At 44.3% G+C, this 23,458-nt stretch overlaps 1 pseudogene; it reads right to left on the bottom strand.

Annotated features, from left to right (window-relative positions):
* Nucleotides 1-1,130: 1,130 nt before the first annotated feature.
* Nucleotides 1,131-21,009, bottom strand: LOC134390038 (solute carrier family 25 member 3-like; annotated as a pseudogene).
* Nucleotides 21,010-23,458: the final 2,449 nt, after the last annotated feature.

Raw genomic sequence — 23,458 nt, 5'->3', positions numbered from 1 at the left:
ATTATTCACAAGAGCCAAGAGGTGGAAGCAATTGACGTGTCCATTGATGGATGAATGGACAAACAAAATGTGAAATATGATTCAGCTATAAAAAGGAAGGAAATCTTTTCACATGCCACAACATGGATGAAACTAGAGGCCATTATGCTAAATGAATTAAGCCAGACACAAAAAGACAAATATTGTATGAGTCTATTTATATGAAATATATAAAGTAGTCAAATTCAGAGAAACAGAGTTGGATGATGGTTGTCACAACATGGGGGCAGGAGGAAATGTGGAGTTGTGGTTTAACAGGTACAGAGTTTTCGTTTTGCAAGATGAAAAAGCTCTGGAGATTGATTGTACAACAATGTGAATACACTTAACACTGCTCAGCTGTACACTTAAAAATGGATAAGATGGTAAATTTTGTTATGGATTTTTTACAATGAAAACAAAATATAAAAAACCCTCAATGGACAGATTAAAAAGCAAATTAGATATAATTAAAGATGAAATTAATAAACCAGAAAGACCTATGAAAATTCAGAATGCAGTACGGACAAAGAAAGACATGTTAGGAAACATGAACGATGCAATGAGAAGGTCTAACATACAGCTAGCAAGGTTTTCAAAAGAATAGAATACAGAAAATGGAGGAGACATAATATTCAAAGAGAAAATGCTTGAGAAATTTTTCAGAATTGATGAAAAATATGAATCCTGATTCAGAAATCACAATAAATATTGAAACTGATAGAAATAAATCTGGTTCGTTAGTTTGATTGGTTAGAACGAGATGTTCTAATACCAAGGCCAAAGGTTCAGATCCCTATACCTGCCAGCCACCAAAAAAAAAAAAAAAAAAAAAAAAAAGTAAATGACAGCTTTTATTCTATAAGTAGGAGAATAGAGAGGCTGAGGTGAAAGAAAGGAAGTTTGCAGAAGAAGGGAAGCATATTTTTTTTTACATGAACAGTTGGGTTTATTTCAACATTAATTTGAAACTCCTGCCTTCAACAAGAGTACTACAGTCATTATATCAGGAACAGGCAATTTCCCATATTGTCAAATACATAAAAGTTCCTTTTGTACTTTCTTCGACACTGATCAACAAGCAGATTTAGTCCACAGTTGCTTTGATCTGTCTACTGAGTTAACCTGAGCTGCTTCTTCAGAGACTCCGGCATCTCAGGTGGAGGAAGGCAAGGCAGCCTGAAGCAGACCTTGGCGGAGTCAGAGACGAACCATTGCAGTGCAGTCACAGTACCAATCCTGAAGATATGGGCACCGGGTCCCTACCATACACATCTAAATCCAAGTCTCTGGGCTACTTTTCTTTTTATTCAACACAGATACCACAGAACCAGTGGGGTGGGAAACTGCACAGAAGACTCCAGCTGTGTAACCTGCCGCAAATGTTACAACCAGCTGCTCTGTCTTTGTACATTAACCTCGGGGCTTAGGAACCACGGACTTGCATGATGCTTCAACAAAACGTTCATAGCAGGTGAACGTCATCATAGTGTGTGGCACCTGTCTCATCCAGACAGAAGCGACTCCCTTGTGGAATGCATTCAGGCCATCTTCCTTATGCGTTTTGGGAGCTGCATCCCTCAAAATGTTTGCTTAACTTGGTTGGGTTTGAATTTGAATCTTAGCAGCTTCCATGGGAACGAGGGCAATGTTGGCAAAAAATTCAGGACTGGCAGAGGCAGCCAAATATAGTGATGTGTGCCAGAGATAGGTGTTCTCCCCTCCAAGCACACTGCTGTACAAGACCTTGAATACCTCACAAAAGTCACACTGGCAGATGCCCTGCAGAGTAGCCAGTGAAAGGCAGAGACCATCTTTTGGCCAAACCACAAACACCATCCTCTTTAAGTGTAACTGAAAATCCATTAAATTATGCCCTTGTACTTTTGGGGGTCCACCTGCATATGACATTTCACTAAATCCAGGGGAATGACAGCAATGTGTTGCAGACCAGAACTTGAGACACCACCAAAGCCACACAATGCATAAAACTTCACGGAGCCATACTCGCAACTGCACTCTTCCACAGCAGCAGCTGCCAGGTTGTGGGAGCAGCAGGGCAGGCCCAGGGGCACAGTGGGGCTGCTGCAGGGGCCCGCGAGGCCCTCATGCACCAGCTGCAGGTGTGGTGCATTAAAGGGGTTTGCCTATGCTGGGTCCTCCACGTACGAGACTATTTCCCATGGGGAAGGCCGGGCCAAACTCACTCCCTAAGATGGCCAACACCCTTGGAAAGGTTGCAGCTCACAGAGTGTTTTTGGTTTTTAATACTGATATTGACCTGGGAAAGGAAAGGGACTAGAAATGCCACAGGTCCCTTTCCATTTTGGGTGTTGGGGGTAAAATTCTTCCCGCATCAGTCTCTATGGGGCAGGGAACCACTGAAGACATTTTCAATGACGGTGCCCATCTGTATAGGAGCTTAGAAGCTCTAAAGTATACTCAGATACACTATCTGATTTAATATCTGAGAAGTCACTCTTCCACCCTGTCAGGCAATGCCAACAACATTTCTAAATATCTTGGTTAGTCTTGTACTTCCTGATATTCATTGGTTCAAATTCTGTAAGCTCCCTCTTTTTCCAATATTTGTTCTTTGCTTATGAGTAAAGAAAGATAGGCTCCGATTTTGAAAATTTTTATCTTCTGCCTGGAACCGTCTCAGGAACTCCACACTACTAACGGAATATTGCCACTGGAATGTCAAAATAAGCACCTCAGGCTTACTACATCCAAAGAGTCAATCTGTTGATTAGTTCTTTCAAGTTGCTTGTCTTGCAGTCCTTCCTATCTCAGAAAATGGCAACTCCATCCTTCTAGACGCTTAGGCCAAAAACCTTAGAAACATACATCTCTTCTTTCTTCTCTCATACCTCATGCTGAATCCATTAGGGAATCCGATTGGCTCTACCTTTCAACATATATTCAGATCCAACCATTTCTCATCACCTCTTCTACTACCACACTTCTCCCAGCCTCCATCATCTTTCATTTGGATTACTACAATAGCTCCTTAATGATCACACATGGTGATCAATAAATAATTATTGAATGAATAAATGAAGTACTGCCCAGGTATGGCTTATCATTGGCTCTTTGGTGGCTCATGCTTAAATAGAGACCTCTTGCCATATATTGGGAGAGAGTGACAAGGTGTAGTATTTGGGCAGAAGGTACTGTGGACCAATAGAGGAACCAATAGGAAGGAAAGTGAAAGCAAACGTGAAAAAAACAAGAAAATACAGGAGAGGGAAGTCAGTGGAATTGTAACTCTGAGCTGGACTCAGCCAAGTTACACCAGGCCATCATGTGCCCTGTCTCTGCCATCGTGATTGCCCATCCTTTGCCCATATAGAGCTTTGTGGGATGCCCTGTTTCCCTCTGCTGACCACTGCAACTCAGGGTCTTATGAGGTGATCTTCAAGAAGCCTGGACAGGTAAACAACCCTCCCTGAGGACCAGGTGAAGAGAGCAGTTTCCTTCTGTGGCTGTATCCTGTGGAGGAATGAAATTGGATGGATCTGCCAAACTCCTCGAACTGAGGCTGGAGAGGAAAGGTGAGAAAGGAACGTAGGTGTGTCCTGGCTTAGGATCCCTTCCTCTCCTCTTGGATCACCGCAGTCTCTCTCCTTCTTCCTCTCCCCATAGAAGGTCCAGAGGCTGCTCTCCATAGCCTAGGTCCTCTGCGTTCTTTGGTAGTCCTTACAGAAGTTCATAGTTGTTTCCACTGACTCTTTTTAGCCATTTGTTCAGTAGGCACATAAGGCCTGGTTCCTGTCTCTTGGTCAGTCAGGGGCTCTTCTCCAGACTGGCTAAGGGGGTATGATTTGGGGAAAATGCCTGGCTGGGTCTCCTACATGTTGAGTTCAATTTCCGCCTTTGGGTGTGTTTTAGCTTCCAGCTGGGATCTTTCCCATAGTAATTATAACAACCACGCTCTGCATGGAGGCTCTTAAAGCTGCCTAGGCAAACAAATAAATAGAAAGGAATTCTTAAGGAAAGCCAAGTAGTTATCAGAATCTCCATCCCTACCAGAATCAGAAGCTCTGTACTCGCCTGCCCATAACTGCTTAGTGAGAATTATTTGGCCAGCCTGACTTCTTTGTTTTTTCTTTTCTTTTCTTCTTCTTTTTTTTTTTTTTTTTTGTGACCGGTAAGGGGATCATAACCCTTGGCTTGCCGTCATCCGCACCGCGCTCAGCCAGTGAGTGCACCGGCCATCCCCATATGGGATCCGAACCCGCAGTCTCAGCGCTCCCAGGGCTGCACTCTCCCGAGTGAGCCACAGGGTCGGTCCCTGACTGCTTTCTATAACCACACTGAAATTGGATATACTGAGGGAAGGGGAAGTTTTCCCCCACTGCAATCCTGTTCCTCTCCAAGCTTTCCCATCCAGCCAGTAGTACTGCCACTCACATGGCTGCTTGAGAGAAGAACCTTGAGGATCTCCTTTATTCTTCCTATCTCTCACCTCTCCTCTTAGCTATCAGCAAAACCTACTGCCTCTGCAAAATATGCCTGGAATCTGTCTTCTTCTCTCTACCACTAAGTTAACAATCATGTTCATCTTGGACAAGTGCTAACTGGTCTCCCTGCTTGCACCTTTGTGTGCTACAGATCATTCTCCTCACAGCAGCTAGAGCCATCTTTCCAGAAGCTAAACTCCCTCTTTTTCCCTGTTCATAACCCTCTAGAGGCTCCTGTTGAACTTTTGTTGTTGTTGATATTTTGGTGACTGGCCAGTACAGGGATCCGAACCCTTGACCTTGGTGTTACAACACCCTGCTCTAACCAAGTGAGCTAACCTGTTGCCCCCGCCCCCTGAACTTTTGATATGCTTTAGTCCTCTTACTGTGGCCCATGAGGCTCTGCACGAGGTGGCCCCGGGCTCCTCTCCAGCCACACGTCTACTGCTCTCCGCCTCAGGCACATGGCTTTGCTCTTCCTTCAGCATGCCAAACTCATTCCTGTGTTAGAGCCACGGGATCTGTTGCTGGCATTGCTTAACACACTGTGAGGATTTCCTCATGGCTGGCTCCTTAGCATGCAGGCTTCAGCTCCATTACTACTGCTCCATTAGGAAGCACCACAAAACTCAGTGGCTTCTAAACAACTGTCATTTATTTTGCTCATATATTTGGACTTTGGACAGGGCTTGATGGGGAAGGCTCATTTTTGCTTCATACAGCATCATCTAGGGCAAATCAACTGGGAACTGAGGATTTGCTTCCAAGATGTGTCACTCGCATGGGCAGTCACCTATGAGTTAAGCCAAGGGGCCTTGGTTTGTTGTCCACGTAGTTGAGTTCCTGGATAAGTGTCCCTAAAGGGTCAGGTGGGAGCTGTACTGTCTTTTATGACCTAGCCTCGGAAGTCACACAGCATCACTTCTGTTGTACTTTATTAGTGGAGAGAGTCAAGAGACTTATTCAAATTTAAGTGGAGGGAACGTTGCCTCTACTGCTTGATGGGGGAGTGCAGCGTTCTGAAATAGCACTTGCTTCTCTGGATGATTTTCTGTAATACTGTCTGCCATAGCTACCTTCGCAGTGTGGCCTTCACTGACTGCTCTATATAAATTAGCCCCTCCTTCCCGCCCCAGTCATTCTTTATCATTTCAACCTGTGGTTCCTCATAGCTCCAGTCATTATCTTAAATTATCTTGTTCCTTGATTTATTTGCTCAAGTGTAGCCTTAAACAAGAATACAAGCCTTCCGAGAGCAGGAGCCTTGCAAGAAGGGAGGCCAGATGGGAAGCAGTTGCACCATGCTCTGGCAGTTGCAGCCAGAGAGATGATGGCTATTTAGAGAGATACATAAGGGTGGAGAAGTTGGTATTTGGTGATTGACTGGCTGAGGGGGAAGAGAGGAGAAAAGAGGATGCTGGGTTGCTGGTCTGTCTCAGACCAAGGAAGAGCATGGGATTGAGAGCGTGCATGGCTCAGGATTGCCTGGCAGAGCCATGCTGAGATCTGCACTCTTGGAGTGGTAAGTGGTGTTACATGTGTGGAGACACTGCCTAGATGCTCACCAAACCACTTTCCTCTCCTCCCCTAGCTTCTAGCCAGGTCACATTTCCCAGCTCTCTTGTCGTTAGATGGGGGACTAAATGAAGTTATGGCCAAAGAAATGTAAGTAGAAGCTGATGCATACCACTTTCAGGCTTGGCCTATTACAAACCATCCTGCAAGACCCTGCATGCTCCCTTCCCCTTCCTTGGTAACCTCGTAGAAGATGTGTTAATAATGGCAGCATCACAGATGGGAGAGTTCTGGTTTCCTATATGACTGTGTGTGAAAGAGAACTGTTCCCCCAGCCCCCAACTTTTTTATTTCATGACGCAGAGTTTTCAAAGAGACAGGGACAGCTGTAGAATGTCCCCACATTCAGGATTTGTCTGATTATTTCTTCATGTTGTTATTTAACTTCTTCCTCCATTCCTTGCATTCCCTGTAAAATGGAAAGTCAGCTCTATAGCCTCAATTAGATTTGTGTTCACTTTTTTGGTAAGAAGTATTTCAAAAGTGATGTTATAATTTACAATGCATCGTACATCATGTTGTCCCACCACTGGAGATATTACGTCTAAGGACTGAGTTCAGATGGTGGTTGCCAAGTCTTTCCATTGTAAAGGCACTTTCCTCCCCTTGTGATTAGTCTGTAAACTATGGAGTACTATGGAGTAACCCTTGGTTACCATTCTGAAATCCTGTTTTTGAACTATATTTCACTTAATGTTTTCAGAATCCATTTCAGTTCCTTCCCTCAATTGTTTATATTTATTATTTTTCTTGCATTTACTAAGCAACTTACTATGTGCTAGGCACTGTTCTAAGGGTTTTACCTGCATTTTCTCTCTGATCATCACAATACCCTATGAGATAATTTTATTTCCCTCATTTTTTAAGTGAGGAAACTGAGGCATAGACAAGGTGTATGAGTTTTCTGTTGCTGCTGTAACAAAACACCACAAACTTGGTGGCCTAAAACAACATAAATTTATTACCTTATGTTCTGCATGTCAGAATTTTGAAAGCAGTCTCACTAGACGGAAATCAAGGTGTAGGTGGGGCTACTTTTCTTCTGAAGGCTCTAAGGTAAAATTTCCTGCATTCCTTGGCTCATGGTCTCCTTCCATCTTCAAAGCCAGCAATGGCAGGTCTTCTCATATTGCATCCCTCTGATCTTTCTTTCATTGTCACACCTCCTTCTGTGACTCTGACTGAGTCCCTCTTTGGCCTCCCTCATCTACTTTTAAGGACCCTTGAGATCACATCAGGCCTAACTAGATAAACTAGAACAAGCTTCCTTTCCTATGCTCAGCTGATTAACCACCTTAATTCCATCTGCATCTTTAATTCCCCTTTGCTATGTAACCTAATACATTCACAGGTTCTGGGGATGGACATCTTTTGCGGGGGTGGTGGTGGTGGTGGGTGCATTATTTAACTTACCATGGAAGGTAAGTAACTTGCGGTGGTCACACTGCAAGTCAGCAGCAGAGCCAGGGTTTGGGCTCTAGCAGTCTGGTTCCAGGTCCACATTTTTAATCCTTATGCTATGCTTCCACTATTAATATACTAAGTATTGGATTTGGGCTAGTTTATTTTTATTTATTTATTTTTGGTGGCTGAATGGTACAGGGATTGAACCCTGGACCTTGTTGTTATCAGACCCATGCTCTAATCAACTAAGCTAACCACCCAGCCCAGGATAGTTTATCATGACTTGTGAAAGATGTCTCTCCAGTCTCCTTCTCCCCTGATCTCATAAGTCATCATGAAATTCTCTATTACAATTCGGCTTCCTACAGTATGGGTCTAGGGCTTGGGCTCCAATCCCAGCTAGGCCATTTATTTTCTATATGGTTTGGTCAAGTAATTAAAGCTCTCTGTGTCTCTGTTTCCATACCTGTAATGTGGGGAAAATAATAATATCTACTCCATGAGGATGTCATGAGGATAAAAAGAGTCATTATAATTAAAATGCTTAAGTAGCAAGTGTTACGTGTTAGCTGGAATTGTTATTATTTCTATATTTTCCTAAGGGATCTCCTGGCCATACTGGTTTTCTGGCCCCTTCCAGGTTTGGCTCTTGCTGTGAAAATGCATAAAAATTCTGGCTTCCACACCTGCCTGTTGAGCTCAGTCAGGGGATCAGCCTCCTAGAGGTGGATCTCTAATCTCTGCCTTTGTTGCCACATGGTGTTCTTTCCCTGTAGCCTTTGTCTGAGACTCTTCTTCTTATAAGGACACCAGTCGTACTGGATTAGGGCCCACTCTCATGACTTTATCTGAACTTGATTCCATCTGCAAAGACCCTATTTCCAAATATGGTCACATTCACAGGTATTAGGATTTAGCACTCTAACATATCTTTTACAAGGACACAATTAGAACCATAACAATGACGGAGTAGCTATGTAAATTATTTCAAATTATTTTCTTTTGAAAAATTAATTAATTTATTAATATTATTTCTTTTTTACTGAGATGTTGCACAGCAGTTAGGGGGAGAAGGAAACAGGGAGTGAAATAGAGTGGGAGGAGGAGCAAGGAGGGGGGCATGGTTGAGGCCCATGCACCCTGCTCATTTCAGTAGGGTAAACCAGGGGGCATCCAGTGGCAGCTAAGTCATGGCTGGGCTGTATGTAGGTGCCAGGGATGTGTGGCTGATGCCCTCGGCCCACCACCACCCTTCCTTGGGAGCCCTGGGGGCTTCCTGCTGTAGCTCGGTGGCCATTGCTGGGCTGGCTGTGGATGTTGGGGAGGGGAATGACTAAGGCCCCCAGCCCTTCCCCCTCCCTGGCTTGGGAGCCCAGGAGGCTTCCAGTCCTTCTAGGTTTTAAAGGTGTTTGTTGGTGGTGTTAGACGTTTGCTAGTTAATATCAAACTTTGTCACTGATCTGTGGGTATTGTTTTTTCTTTCAGTTCTGTGTTGGATTATTTGCTGTTCCCACCACTTAAACTCTGCACTGGAACTAATTTGTTGTCCTTTGCTTATTTCTAAAATGGGGGAACTTCCTGTGGGAACCAGCACTTGAGCCCTGTGTTTGAGCTAAATTGCTGCTTTGCTGCTGATTCCCTGTGGAAGGCTTTATGTGCAGCTCAGGTTTTAGTGGTTGACTTTGTAGGTACTTCCAGGTAGCATGAGATCCGGTGCACCTGGGTTGTGTGGACACTCTGGTCTGGACCTAAGTCTTTTCAGCAAACTGCTCTGCCTGCAGTTCTATATTCCTGACCAGTCTACACAGAATGGGCCTATGCTGATTGGGGGGCTGATCAGACATCCGTACTGTGGACCAATGTTCCCCTGGTGTGCCTGTCTTCCCACTGCCTGTGCTCCAAACAGTTCCCATGGGATGGGCTGTACGCCTGTCCCTTGCAATGACTCACCAGCCTCTGAGTGGCTCCTTTTTTCACTTGTCTGTGGTTCCTCACTCTTATGTGGGTCTAAGACCCTGTTAGTGATCTTGCTGGCCTGGCTGCCATCAAGGCCCTCTTCTCCCCTGCTGCCTCCAAGCAACTTCATACAAAGTGCACAGCTGCAGCTTTTGCCAGCTGTTGCTCTGAGTGCTTACCAGCTCCAGCTTGGAAGTGGCTGGGGCTCAAAATGGTCAGAGCGATCCTTTCTTTCTCTCATCATGGCTTCTCCCTCTTCATGCACTCCATAGGTCTCTCCTTCTCTTCCCCTGAGCTCTAGCAGCCCCAGCTTGGTTGTTGTTGCTTTTTAATGTTGTAAATTGGTTGATTTGTGGGAGAGTGATGCTGGGGACTGTCTATTCTGCCATCTTGGCTGTTATTTAGAATTGTTATTTAGTAGTTCTCCCTATTTATTTACTTAATAAACTATATCAGTGTGAGCTGCAATCTTGCTATACTTGTTTATTAGCTCCATGTTTTAGTCAGTTTTCTGCTGCTTATAACAGAATACCTGAAACTGTGTAATTTACGAATAAATGAAATTTATTTCTTAAAGTTGCAGATGCTGAGATGTCCAAAGTCCAAGGAACACATCTGATGAGGGCCACTTTCTACAGTGAAGCAGAGTATCACATGGCAAAAATGGGCTGAGCAAGAGAGAGCTAAGCTTCTCATTCACTCTCCTTATAAAGCCATTATAATCATGTCCATGACCACCCATTAAACCATCAATTGATTAATCTATTCAGGAGGGTACTGTCCTCACAATCTAATCATCTCTTAAAGGCCCCACCTTTCAATTACCATTATAGGATTTCCCACTCTCTAACACTATTACAATGGAGATTTCCAATACATAAACTTTTGGAGACACTGGCATTCCTGAAGTTATTTTGCTGATTCTTTGGGATTTGCTACATAGACAAACTCACCATCCATAATTTCTTCCAATCTGCATACATTTTCTTATCTTGTCTTGTCTTGTCTTATTGCAATAGCTAGTACTTCTAGCACAAGGATGAATGAGTGGTGAGAGAGGATATCCTTGCCTTGTTGCCAATTTTAGGGGGAAAGCATACAGTTTTTAACTATTAAGTACAAGAGCACTTCAAAAATTTTGTGGAAAAATGGAATTAAAAGATAAAAATAAAAAATATAAACTTTATTTCCCAACAAAAGTTCCATCAAGTTCAAGACACTTTTGTGAGTGATAATACCAGCCATTTAGTCTTCCCCTAAAGAACTGAGGGTCCTGGGAATTTAACCATGTCAATGCTGTCTTTTTTTACATTAACTACAGTCAAATGGGTGCCTTTATCAGCACCACACTCTCCCAAGTGAGCCACGGGCTGGCCCCAAATGGGTGCCTTTAAAGATTTTTTTAAGATTAGGAAACAAACAAACAAAAATGTCAGATGGAGCCAAATCAGGACTGGAAGGTGGATGCATAATGATTTCCCCCTGAAACTTGCACAACATTGCCCTTGTTTGATGAGAGGAGTGAGCAGGAGCATCGTGGTGGTGGAGAAGGACTCCCTGGTGAAGTCTTCCTGGGTGTTTTTCTGCTAAAGCTTTGGCTAACTTTCTTAAAACACTCTCATAATAAGCAGATGTCATTTTTCTTTAGCCCTCCAGAAAGTCAACAGGCAAAATGCCTTGAGCATCCAAAAAACTGTTGCCATGTCCTTTGCTCTTGACTGGTCCACTTTTGCTTTGACACCATTCACATTTAAAGTGATTATTAATATAGACCACTCCTGCTTCCACCCTTTGGTTCTCAGACCACGGAGGACTTCCTGGCCCACTGTAGATTAATATTAACCATGTTCATAACTGATTTTTATTTGTTCTACTTATTCTTTGTTTCTTTTCTCATCCTTCTTTTTCTGCCTTCTCTGGTTTTAACTGAGCATTTAATTAATTAAATAATCAATTAATTTTTTTGTGGTTGGTTGGTGAGAGGATCTGAACCCTTGACCTTGGTGTTACCAACACCACGCTCTAACTAAGGGAGCTAACTGGCCAGCCCTAATTGAGCATTTTATATGACTCCATTTTAAACTCGAACAGAATCTGAACCCATGACCTTGGTGTTATGAGGCTGAGCTCTAACCAACTGAGCTAACCAGCCAGCTTGTAAACTTCATTTCTTTTTGAAGAAACACTTTACTGCTATAAATTACATTAGTAGTTTTTAAGTGGTGCTGATTTTTCCCCCAGTTGGGATATTTGGCAATGTTTGCAGACATTTTCAGTTGTCACAACTGTGAGGGTGTTACTACCGGTATCTAGAGGGTAGAGAGGGCAGCAATGCTACTAAACATCCTACAATGCACTGTGCTGCTCCCACAGCAGAGAATTATCTCATCCAAAATGTCTGCAGTACCTCTATTGACAAACACCAAATTAGATCATAAGAACCAATGTCTGTTAGTCAGGAAAGGCTGGATTATGGTTATAAAAATGATCCCCCAGGCTGGCTGGTTAGCTCACTTGGTTGGAGTGCAGCCTTATAACACCAAGGTCATGGGTTTGAATCCCCTTATTGGCCAGCTGCCAAAGGAAAAAAAAGTATCCCCCAAATCTAATTGACCTTGAGCAACTCATCCAGTCCCATGGCCCCACCCAATCTGAGGAAGCGATCCTATCAATGTGCCTGGAAGTAGGGGAACAGGAAATGTTTGATGAAGACCACCAATGACAACTACATAATAGTACAATATTTTTCCTTTGATTTTCAGGAAGCTTAGAGCTAAGTTTTATATACAATAACTATATCTTTTGTGTTAGTTCAGGTCTTCCAAGAAGCAGATGCCAAGATGGTGTTAGACTTCAAGAGATTTACTGGGAAAAGGCCTGAGAGAGAAAATGGGAAGGAAGCTGGTGGAGGCTGGGACTGTATTAGGCCCTGATGCAAATCTAATCCCTGCAGCAGAGGGAGGGGAAGAAGGAAGGAAGGAAGATGAGATAGGAAGAATCCTACAGGGCAGTGCGGTTCCAAGAGTTCCAAGAGCCAAAGTTGCATCTCATAAGAGTCTTACATCTCCTGGGTACAGGCCTACCTCCTTTTCCCTGTTGTGCTCAGTTGCTGGCTAGAGCAGCCTGTGGGAAGCAGTGATGGATTTCAGAGCACACACTTGAGATCAGTGATCAAATACACTCCCTGCAGATGGAGGTCTGAGAGGCACATTCTCAGGCCACTTCAGTCCTCCTTGCACTGCACAAATACGCTTTCCACACAAGTTTAGGGAGCAGCTCCTGCATGATTCCTGGAGGCCTCTATGAGGGAAAAAAAAGGTTACTTGGACAATGACAGCCCCCATTGCTGCAGCTGATTTCATGTTTCCAACTGGTAATCGTCTTCTCTCCTCCACCCTCTACTCCAAATTCCCCTCACCTGCACTGATCTCCTTTGCTGTCTGTAGCTTACCTGGTGCCCTGACCCTTGGTAATCATATCCTTCTCAAGCTGGGGTTGCTATATGCATGCAATTCACAATTAAGGGGTAAGGGGGGGTTCCACCAGGTGCCTAAGCGGATCGCTTGGGTTACGCAGTTAATCCTCCCTGTCCCCACTGTGTAAAGGCAGCCCTCTTTCATTTTGCTGGTCAGGGTCAGCATGCTGACCCCTGCCAGTATGGGCAGTCCTCTTCTTTCACCATGTAGACCCTGCTGAGGAGTTGTAGCCTGTAGTTCAATGGTAACCTTGTTGTGTCCCCTGGCAAGAGTGCTGCCCATTTGGGAGTCTAGAGTTGCAAACGGGAAGCACAATAGTGGGTCATTGGGACTGAGGGTAAGCGGGGCCACTCCTTTGGTTTCTAGACCCAGGATGATTTCCTGGCCCACTGCAGACCACCTTCTTCTTTGGCTTAGCCAACCTACGGTCTCTCCACAGTCTGCACCCGAGTCTCACTGTCTTGTCTCTTAACTCAGTCTCCCTCTTGGCTTAGTTTTGCCTCCTCAGGTTGCGTCTAAGCTCCTGTTACCAGGTCCTGGCTGCCTTCTTTGGGAAGCTTCATTGTTTCCTCAGGCCTGTTTTGTTTGTGGCTTGTTTGGAATGGGCAATTATTTACAAGGTACAAAATTCAAAAGGCACAAAACAGTATTCAATGAAAATTTTTCCTTCTACTTCTATTTTCTAGCCACCCAAGTTCCCCTCTCTAGGCACAACAAATATTCTGTTTTTTCTTTTTCTTTTTTTATTTTATCTTAATTAATTTTTTTTTTTGGCAGCTGTCTGGTATAGGGATGTTTTCAGTTTTTTAGATATGATAACACAAATATTTATTCTTTTTCACCCAGATAGTAACATACTATACACATTGCTCTGTGCCTTGTGTATATGTTTCTAAAGATTCTAATAGCGATAAGATTAGATCTTAGGGATCATTTCAAATCAGTATCTAAAGAGATTCCTCATTTTATTTTTACTGACGCTTTGTCATGTGTGTGTTTGTGTGTGTGTGTTTGAGAGAGAAAGCGACAGAGAATGTACCATAATTTATTTAATGATTCTACCAGTTGATGGGCATTTAGGTTTTTTTCTTATCCTCTGTGATTACAAACAATGTTGTGGTGAATCACTGTGCACATTCCAGGTATGTGAGTTTATCTGTAGAATAAATTCCTAGCAGTGGAATAACAAGGTCAAAGGGTATTTACATTTGTCATGTGATAGATAATTGCCAAATTATCTTTCATAGAGATGGCACAATTTTGCCTTCTGCCCTCAATGTGCTTTTCTACAGAGTGACAAAATCTTTGCCAATTTGAAAGGATAAAATTAGTATCTCAATGTCATTTTAATTTCCAAGGGTACTTTAAAAAGTTCATGGAAAATGGAATTAAAAGATAATCCGAGATGGTACTGATAATACCAAGGTCAAGGGTTTGGATTGCCTTGCCAGCCACAGACACACACACACACACACACACACACACACACACACACACACACACACACGCACGCACACGCACGCACACGCACACACACACCCCTTTCTGAAGATCTCTTGTATATTAAGATTAGCCATATAAAATTGCTTTTTTTTAGGTAAAAGTAACTGTTGAATATCAGCGATTTCATACTGTTTTCTTTCTTTCACTGAAATTGAGAATCTTTTAATCTTAAGAGTCATTTATGTTTCTTTACAATTGTCTTTTTACAACTTTTTTCCATTTTTATCTGGGGCTCGGTCTTTACTGATTTATAGGAACTCTTTTATATTAAGAAAATTAAGTTCTTTTTCTGTTATGTGAATTAAAAGACGTTTCCCCAGTTTGTTTTTTGACTTTGCTTACAGCAGTTTTCACAATCAAGAAATCAAGTAGCTTTAATTTAGTTGAATTAATCAGTCTATTTCAGGCCTTATGGATTTGGGGCATAGTTTAGAAATGCTTTTTTCTCCAAGATTATGTAGGAATTTTTTTGTGATTTCTTCTCATACTGGGGCAGGTATAACGGGTGAAGTCAGTTCTGCTGTCAGTCATTTCAGGAAGAGACTGCTCTTGGACTCGAAGCCCCAACAGCAGGGGATCTGCCTCTATTCATTTAAACTCTATGGATCAGGATACTGAGGAAGAAGATTTTGGGTGTTTTAGATTAAGAGGGCCTCCTCTGCATGGAAATGGGCTGGGAGCCAAGCTTTACAGGAACCAGATAAGAAGCCTGAAAGGGGGGTGAGACAAATCTAGGAAGCCCTTGGGCTCAGTGAGACACAATAGGATCAGTATGTGTTGCTATGCCACCTCCAAGCCCTTGTGTCTGAAGGAAAGCAAAATATTTCACCCCAAAATATACTTTGTTATATTTAGAGATGGCTAATCGGAGGGCCTGCAAACACAAGAACAGCCCTGAAAAGCTGCTTTTTTTTTTTTTTTTTTATGAGAGAGATTTGCATCTGCATCGGAAATAAACAGTAGATGCAAGCAGGCTTTCTCTGAAGCCCCCCTTGTCCGTATCTAGGAAAGATTAACTGAGAGTCTGATTCCTTTGGAGGTCTGATAAATAAATTGTTATCACAGGCTGCTATCTATTCTTTCTGAGAACTGCTACCTGTGTGGTGTCACCTACATAACAAGACCACTTTAACCCCATGCCTTTTCTTCTCTCTGCTCTCCAAGCCCTTATTATTTCTACAATCTCAAGACGGTGTTGATCTGGAAAAAGAACCTGAGGCACTGATAAAGTATCAGAGAGTTTATCTGAGTCAAACATGTGTGACTGCAGCCTGAAAGACACACAGTCAAGTTTCCTTGGAATGTGCTTTGATTTGCAGACAGGTTTCAGTATTTTTATCATCACAGAGAAAGGGATAACAAAGACAGGGAGGGCCAGCCCGGTAATCAGTACATCAGGTTTTCCATTGGTTACATGGTATCTTATAGGCTAATGATTGGTTCTTGGTTACATGTTATGGACAGATTTATGAGTAAGGGTCACAAGACACATTTTCAACATTCTAATGTTAATGCATAGCTCTTTCAGGCATCAGTACATCTGCTTTTAGGTTAAAAATGGTGTTGTGGTAACAGTTCCAGAATGTGGGGATGTAACTGTCACCCCATTCCAGACCTTCCAAAGATTTAGTAATTTAGCTGACCTCAGTCAGAGCAGATTTCTGGTAAATCAATGGTATAAAAATCTCAGTCATCTTTTCTTTGAGTTTTCATATTTTGTATGACTCCCATGCACACATGTGCACATAATAAGTTTGTATGCCCTTTTCCCTGTTAATCTATTATCAATTAGTTTTACAGACTCGAATTATCAAATCTTTAGAAGAGGGGTGGGGAAGGAAATTCTCTTTGCCTCTACATGTTTGTTCCAAATCTACCAGATATAGCTGCTGCAGCCCAGCCCAGAACACTAGCAGGGACCAAATGTTGGAAGTCCTGGGTTCCTCAAATACCAAAGTCTTGCAGGTCCATGTAGCTCATTCTCTTGAGTTCATACTTGGAATCATTCCAAAAGTCTGCCCCATCACATTCTGTCCGTTTTCCTCATTGTGAGCCTCAGAGAACCGAGAGTGTATCCCATCTTCCCCTCTCTCTCTGTGGTACTTTATAAACACTAGTCTATTCTGCTCTGTACTGAGCACTGAGGGTGGAGAGAAAAACGAAGCAGAATTAGATGGGGTTCTGCCTCCAGGAGCTCACCACTATGAGAGTGCATCTCCTCCTGGGGTTCCTAGAGGATCCCCATGGCCTGTCAAACTCTTCATGACTCTTATTGGATGCCTGGGCTTTCATTTCTTTTCTTTTTAAAATTCAGACTATTTTATATATAATAAAATGCACAAATGATGAGTTTGCTGACTTTTGAAAATGCTCACACCATTATAACCCAAACTCCAATCAAGGTATAGAACGTTTCAGTCACCACAGAAAGTTCCCTGGTGATCCCTTCCATTTACTCACCCATCCCCACCACCACCAACACACTGTTCTGCTTTTTGTCAGCTTAGCTTAATTTTGCCTGTTATACAACTTCAATAAATGGAACTATTTGTGCGAGGTTCTTGCACTCAGAATGTTTTTAAGTTTCAACCATGTTGTTGCATACTAGTAGTTCCTTCCTTTTTCACGTTGATTAGCACATGCATGTTCATGGTCTGAGCTCCTGGAGGCAGAACCCCATCTGAACAGTTGTACCATAATTTGTTTATTCACTTATCTGCTGATGGACATTTGAGTTGTTTCTAGGTATTGGCTATTACAAATAAAGTTACTATGAACATTTGTGTACAATATATGAGGACATACATTTTTATTCCTTTTGGGTAATACCTAAGAGTGAATTTGCTAGGTCATGGCTTAGGTATATGTTTAACTTTATAAAAACCAAAAAACAAAACACTGCCAAACTGTTTTCCAGACTGGTCCAAAGGGAGTGAGTTATTTCAACTGATGGTTCACAGTTACAGATTGAACCCTTTGTTCTGCTCTTCCTCATTCACACTACAGCACTTGGCTAATCTTAAAGAAGAAAAAAGAAAAGCAGCTGGAGCTGGCCAGTTAGCTCAGTTGGTTAGAGCATGGTGCTGATTACACCAAGGTCAAGCGTTAGGATCCCCATACCAGCCAGCTGCAAAAAAAAAAAAAACAAAAAACCAGCAATTGTTTTCTACATGTTGTACCATTTTGTACTCTAACTGTCAGTGTGTAAGAGTTCCAGTTGCTCCACATTTTTACAAACATTTGGTGTTGTCAGGCTTTTTAACTGTATCCATCTTAATGGGTATCAAATGGTATCTCATTGTGGTTGTGTTTTTAACCTAATGCATCTTGGAGATTTTTCCATACCACCACATACAGACCTGCTTCATTAACTTTAATGGCTGCACACAGCCTTTCACTGGGTGGATGCACTGAACAAAAGCAAAATATTTCAGCCCCCAAATATACTTCTTTGACATATTTCAAAATGACTAATTTGGAGCCTGGAAAATCAAGAATAGCTTAGAAGTCTGTCTTTTTTCATGAAAGAAATTTGCATCTGTAGAACAAGCAGACAGACTGCCACAAGGCCCTTCTGTGTCTACTCTCCACCTTTTTTTTTTTTTTAATTTGCCTTCCTTTCACCTATGACCACCTCCCCCAGAGCTTGGAGCAACTTGGTCCCAGGCCATTGTTCTTTGCACCTACACCCCCTGTAGAGGATTGAATTATGTACCCCCAAAACTCACTGATGTTTGAATTGCGTCCCCCAAGTTTTATGTATTAGAAACTTAGTCCCCACTGTGACAGTGTAAAGAGGATGGGAAGTCCTACTATGGTAATTGAAAGGTGGAGCCTTGAGGAGGTGATTAGATTGTAGGACCGTGCAGTAGTGATCAGGGACATGGTTCTGAGGGCTTTAAAAGAAGAGGGAGGAGAGACTGTCTCTCTCTCTCTGCTCTCTCTGCTCTGTCATTTTGCAATGTGATACCCTGACATTACTATTGCCACCACCAAGGCCTTCACCAGCTATGTTCCCTGGAGTTTGGATTTCCCAACCTCAGAAACTATAAGCAATAAATTTCCTTTTCTTTATAAATCACCCAGTTTCAGGTATTTTGTTATAAGCAACAGAAACGGACTAATACACTCCCCATCTCCCCTTCCCCTTTGAAGACTGCTATATAAGGTTCTGTACCCCACTGGGTTGTTGGGCATCACTCTCTTGGGATTCTTCCGTGCATTGCCCACCCCACCAAGCACGTTAAAATAAAATTTGTTATGCTTTTTCTTCCTATTAATCTGAATTATGTCAGTTGATTGTCACCTTCAGAGGGCTAAGCAGAAGTTTTTCCTTTGGTCCTACAGCATCATAATTTATTTAACGATTTCTCTCTTGACGGACATTTAGGTTGTTTCTGTCTTTGACAATGCTGCCACAAACCTTCTCATTCATGAGTTTTTGTGCAAATGTGCACGTGTATCTGTAAAATAAGCTCCTAGAAGTAGAATTACTGGGTCAAAGGATGTGTGCATTTAAAAATTTTGATTGATATCGACTGACTGTACAGATAACAGCTCAAATTATCTCTCATTGGAGAAATTGAGGCTCCCAGAGTCTGAGTTCTCCCCAGTCCTCTCTATGCCACACATCCCAACATTCCACAGGACTCATCACTTTTTGGCCTGACTTGCTGATATGGGTCTCAAGATGTCTCCCATTAGCACAAACTTTCTAAAATTACATTTTATTCTATAGTCTGGATGCACCATAATCTGAGTAGTCATTTCCGTTTTGATGTAACTTTATTGAGGTTGCCCCATTATGAAGCTATTTGAAGGTAATCTTGCAAAGTGCATTTCTGGTGAACAGACCAACTTGCACTTTTGGGCAAACTGTTGCCTAAGCTAATAATAATGGCTAACTTTTATTGAGCATTTGCTATGTGCCATGCACTGCTCTAAGCCTATAGCAATGTGTTTTCTCAAAACCCCTATGAGTCAGATATTATTAATAGCTTAATTTTACAGACGTGAATATTGAGACACACAGATAAATTGCATCTCCAGGGTCCCAGAGCTGGTAAGAAATGGAGCTGGAGTTAAAACCCAGCTAATCTAGCTCTAATTAGTGGTCCTGACCACTATGTGAAATGCCTGGCCTAGAGTCCCAGACTAGGGCTTTTGGTGCAAAGGGCAGCCACATTTCAAAGTGAGATGTGGGGCTGGCTAGTTAGCTCAGTTGGTCAGAGAGCAGCCTTATAACACCAAGGTCATGGGTTCAGATCCTCTTACCCCCTGGCTATCAAAACAAAACAAACAAAAAAATTGAGATGTTGTCCAATTACTCTCCCAAAGGGCTGTGCCTTTCGCTGGTCCTACCAGAGAAAGGGTGAGGCCCTTTGCCTTTCCAAGGAGTATGTCTTCACCACTTCCATGTCCTGTATGCATGGGATATGAAAATGAAATACATCCAGCTTAAGGTCCAGCATGGAGCAGGTAGGTGCCTGAGGTAGGTGCTGACCAAAGGGAGGGTTGGATGGGCGAATGAATGGATAAAGGGGAAGAGACAGGGTGGAGAGAGGGAGGATAGGTCACATGAGAGGGGCCATTGCCCGGTGTAGCATCCTGCCTTGAAAACCCATTTGATATGCTTGAAGTGTTCCTCATTTTTCTGCTCTTATCTCTTATAACTGCTTGGCTGCCCTCGCCCCGTCCTGTAGGGATCTGCTGAAGTGGCCCCTCTGATCAGAGAGGCCTGCCCTGACCATCCGGGCTAGAATAAGAGTCTGCACCCCACTACCCCTCTTCGCTTTTCACCACAGCATCTGCCCCCATCGACATGCACTTGCTATTTCTACTTTATGTATTGCCTTTCTCCCCTGCCTCCCTCCCCGCAGAGGAGAAGCTACACCTCACAGGGAAGGGCTTTGTCTCTTTTGTTCACTGATTTACCCCAGGGCTGAGGACACTTCCTGGCATTTGCAGGCGCTACATCAGTACTTGGTGAATATGGAACCTATTAGGCACTGTTCCAGGAGCTGGGGGTGCAGCGGCGGGCGGGCAGGACTCACCATGAATCCTGCCCGAGGGTGGGAGCGCGAAGAGTTTCACCCGCTCCTGGGATCCATGTCACGCTGTCGCTTTCTGAAGAAGTCTACACTGGGCAGCGACGTCTCTTCTGGGCGCGCCAGCCAGCTCCCTGGCTGCAAGCCCGGCCGCAGCGCCCCCTGGCGGGCCGCAGGGGCGCTGCGCTGGGCCGCTCGCTGGAAACGCCGAGGGCTCCCGGGGCCGTTTCCTGCGGTCTCTGGACACTTCTGCTTTCGCTCGGGGCGCGAAGAGGAAGGGGGACTGGGGGAGGATGGAACGCAGGGAGAGGCTGGCGGGGACCGGAGAGGAAGGCTGGGGTCCTAGCGCCTTCTGTCCCGTCGTCATCCGCGAGCTCTGCCTTTTCAAGGGCGAGGACTTCTCATGTTTGGAGGGCCTGGCTTGTCGCCGGACACAGCGTGCGTGTCGCCTTCCGCCCTTTCTCCCCGCAGCAGGTGAAAGGCTGCGAGGTCAGGGGCGCAGGCGAGGGCCGGGCCAGTGTCCTTCTTCGACCCGACGTCCCTATACTCGGGCTTTGGGGTCATCGCGATTGGCGCCTCTACATATGGGGTCGGGCTTGGCCGCGGTCCGCGTGCACTAGGTGCGTCCCCCGAGAACGGCGTGAGGGTGCACGCGCCGCCCGGGGATCTGCTGGGAGGTGGAGCCGGCGGCTGCCCGAGCAGAAGTCAGGGCGCCACCTGGCGGCTACAGGCCAGGCTCGCTTTAGGGCCGCTTGGCCAGCGGGGAGGGGGGGTCTCCCCCAAATGCTGCCCCTTCTGCCTGCAGGATCCCCGGTGCATTTCGCTTAGTGGTTGGGGGCCTGGATTATTGACATACGTACGGTAAGGTAGGATCGGGTTTCGAAGAGCCGAGGAATGACCAGCTCACTCATGGGGATGGTTTCTGTGGGTGCTGGCACTCAAGTTTCCTGCCCTCCTGCATGGTGTGGGGGCTCAGAGTGGCCACTCTCCTCTCCACGCCTTTCTCTTTTTACTTCCCATTTCTATATGAATATTGTTATTTTAAAATCGGTTACGATAAAGCACGCACTGTGATTATAAAAGGAAGTCATAGTCGTAAAAATAAATGTAGAAAATTCTTACGGTTCCTGTTAGGAGTTCTCCCCGTCACTGTAGCAGAGGTCTGTGCTCACCGGAAATGCAGGTTTGCTCATGCTCCGTCCTTGATCGTGGCAAGACCACTGGCCAAGGGTCAAGTCCACCCCCTTCCTGGTGCGGGCAGGATTGACCCGTCCACCTCCAGGGCTGGAACCTCAGTGGAGGCAGCTCTGGAATTCGCAGAGGCTTTTGGGGCTGGGGGTAGGAGGTGTCAGAGGGGAGGCAAGGGCATCCCCCAAGGATCCTCTCTTTTCTTTTTTTGCATAACTTGATTAAAATTTTTTTGTACTTGTCAAAATCTTGCCCACTCAAAAACACGTTTGCTTTATCACAGTAGGTTTACCTTGTTAGTAGCTGCTCTTACCATGCGTGATCCCCTTTCTCAGTTGATCCGAGTTGCTTACAAAGGGCCACATCAATGATGGGCCAGTATCCCAAGTCTGGGGTGGCAGAAACCAAGGTTTGTGGTCCACTTTCCCAGTTTGGTCAGGGGTGTCCAGTCCCAGAAGTCTGGGTTCCAGTAATAGAAAAGTTATGCTGTCTTCATTTTCTACCTCATATAGTATAAAATTGAGTTTATTTGTTCATAATAAACACCTGAAAATACCCAGTTCAACAACTCGCCAATAAAATGCTCCAACACATAGGTGTCCTTTTTCAAAAAGGTGACAATCTGTTTATGTCCTGTGGTTTATCCAGACAGCCCGTGGGTGGACAGAGTGAGCTGGATGCAGAAGCCAAGGTTCCCAGAGGTTCCTGCTCATGTGAAGCCCCAGGCCATTGTCTATTTTGGTGGTAACCAGGTTTTCAGAGTTCATGAGCTCATGAAGTATTGGAGAAACAACATTGACTTGTCAATTATTGGTTTGGCACATCAAGACATTAGCAAAACCAGATTCTATCATTAGTTCAGAAAAGAAGGGACATTTTAACATCAAGAGTCTCTAAATGGAAGTCTTCTCATGTCACCAAGAACTGCTGGAATAAATAAGGACCACACAGGTCTGCTGATGGGCAGCTGGTGGCCCCGGCTGGTTCTCTTCTCTCTCCACAGGGGCTGGCTGCCTCAAATACCCAAGGCTTCAACAGCCACAGGAAGGACATCCATTCAGGGTGTGTCTCTGAAAATACAGACTTCACAGTTTCAAACCCAGTGTTTCACCTGCCCAATGTGTAGTGTGTGGCTGGTCATTGTCTCTGGACTGCGGGACTTTGGGACAGGTCTCTGTCATGGCACTGCCCGCATTGTTTTGTGGGTCTGACTGCCCCACTCAGTGGCTAGCAGGCTAAAGACAGAAACTGCCATAGAACTGGCTGCTGGCTGCCCTGCACTCAGCAGGTGCTTGCCAAATGCTTACTGCCCAAGTGAGTTAAACTCAATTCACTCTTTTGAATCTCCAGTTAAATAACTAATGAAGTACTCACTGTGTGCTGCTTCAGAATGACAGGCGAAATGGCTAATTTCGTGTTGAAAGAGAAACTGTACTTGCTAGTTTTTTCTACAGACTATTTTATAGCTACTTGATTTCCTTTAGGTTGTGTATTTTTCTACAGGATAGTCTACACTCCGCAGAGGAAAGGCACCCATGCCTTTCCCTGTCCTACCTTCTAGAGCAGTGGTTCGCAGCCTTGCTGCACATTAGAATCACCTGGGAGAGATTAAATCACTGAAGTCAGGGCCCCACCTCTGCCTGACTGGATCAGAACCCCCGGAGTGGGGTCTAAGCACTGGTTCTGTTTGTTTGTTCATCAATTTTCCCCGGGGATTCCAATGTGCAGCAGTGGCTGAGAACCCGTGGCCTGGAAGCATCTTTTTGTGCTCCAGCAACTGAGTGAGAGACAGCGGTGAGGCAGAGGGAAGGCATGGACAAGGAGG

Source organism: Cynocephalus volans, chromosome 11, assembly GCF_027409185.1.
Source record: "Cynocephalus volans isolate mCynVol1 chromosome 11, mCynVol1.pri, whole genome shotgun sequence".
NCBI classification, from domain to species: Eukaryota; Metazoa; Chordata; class Mammalia; order Dermoptera; family Cynocephalidae; genus Cynocephalus; species Cynocephalus volans.
Note: the sequence above shows the minus strand (reverse complement) of the source record. Positions and strands in the feature narration are given on the sequence as shown.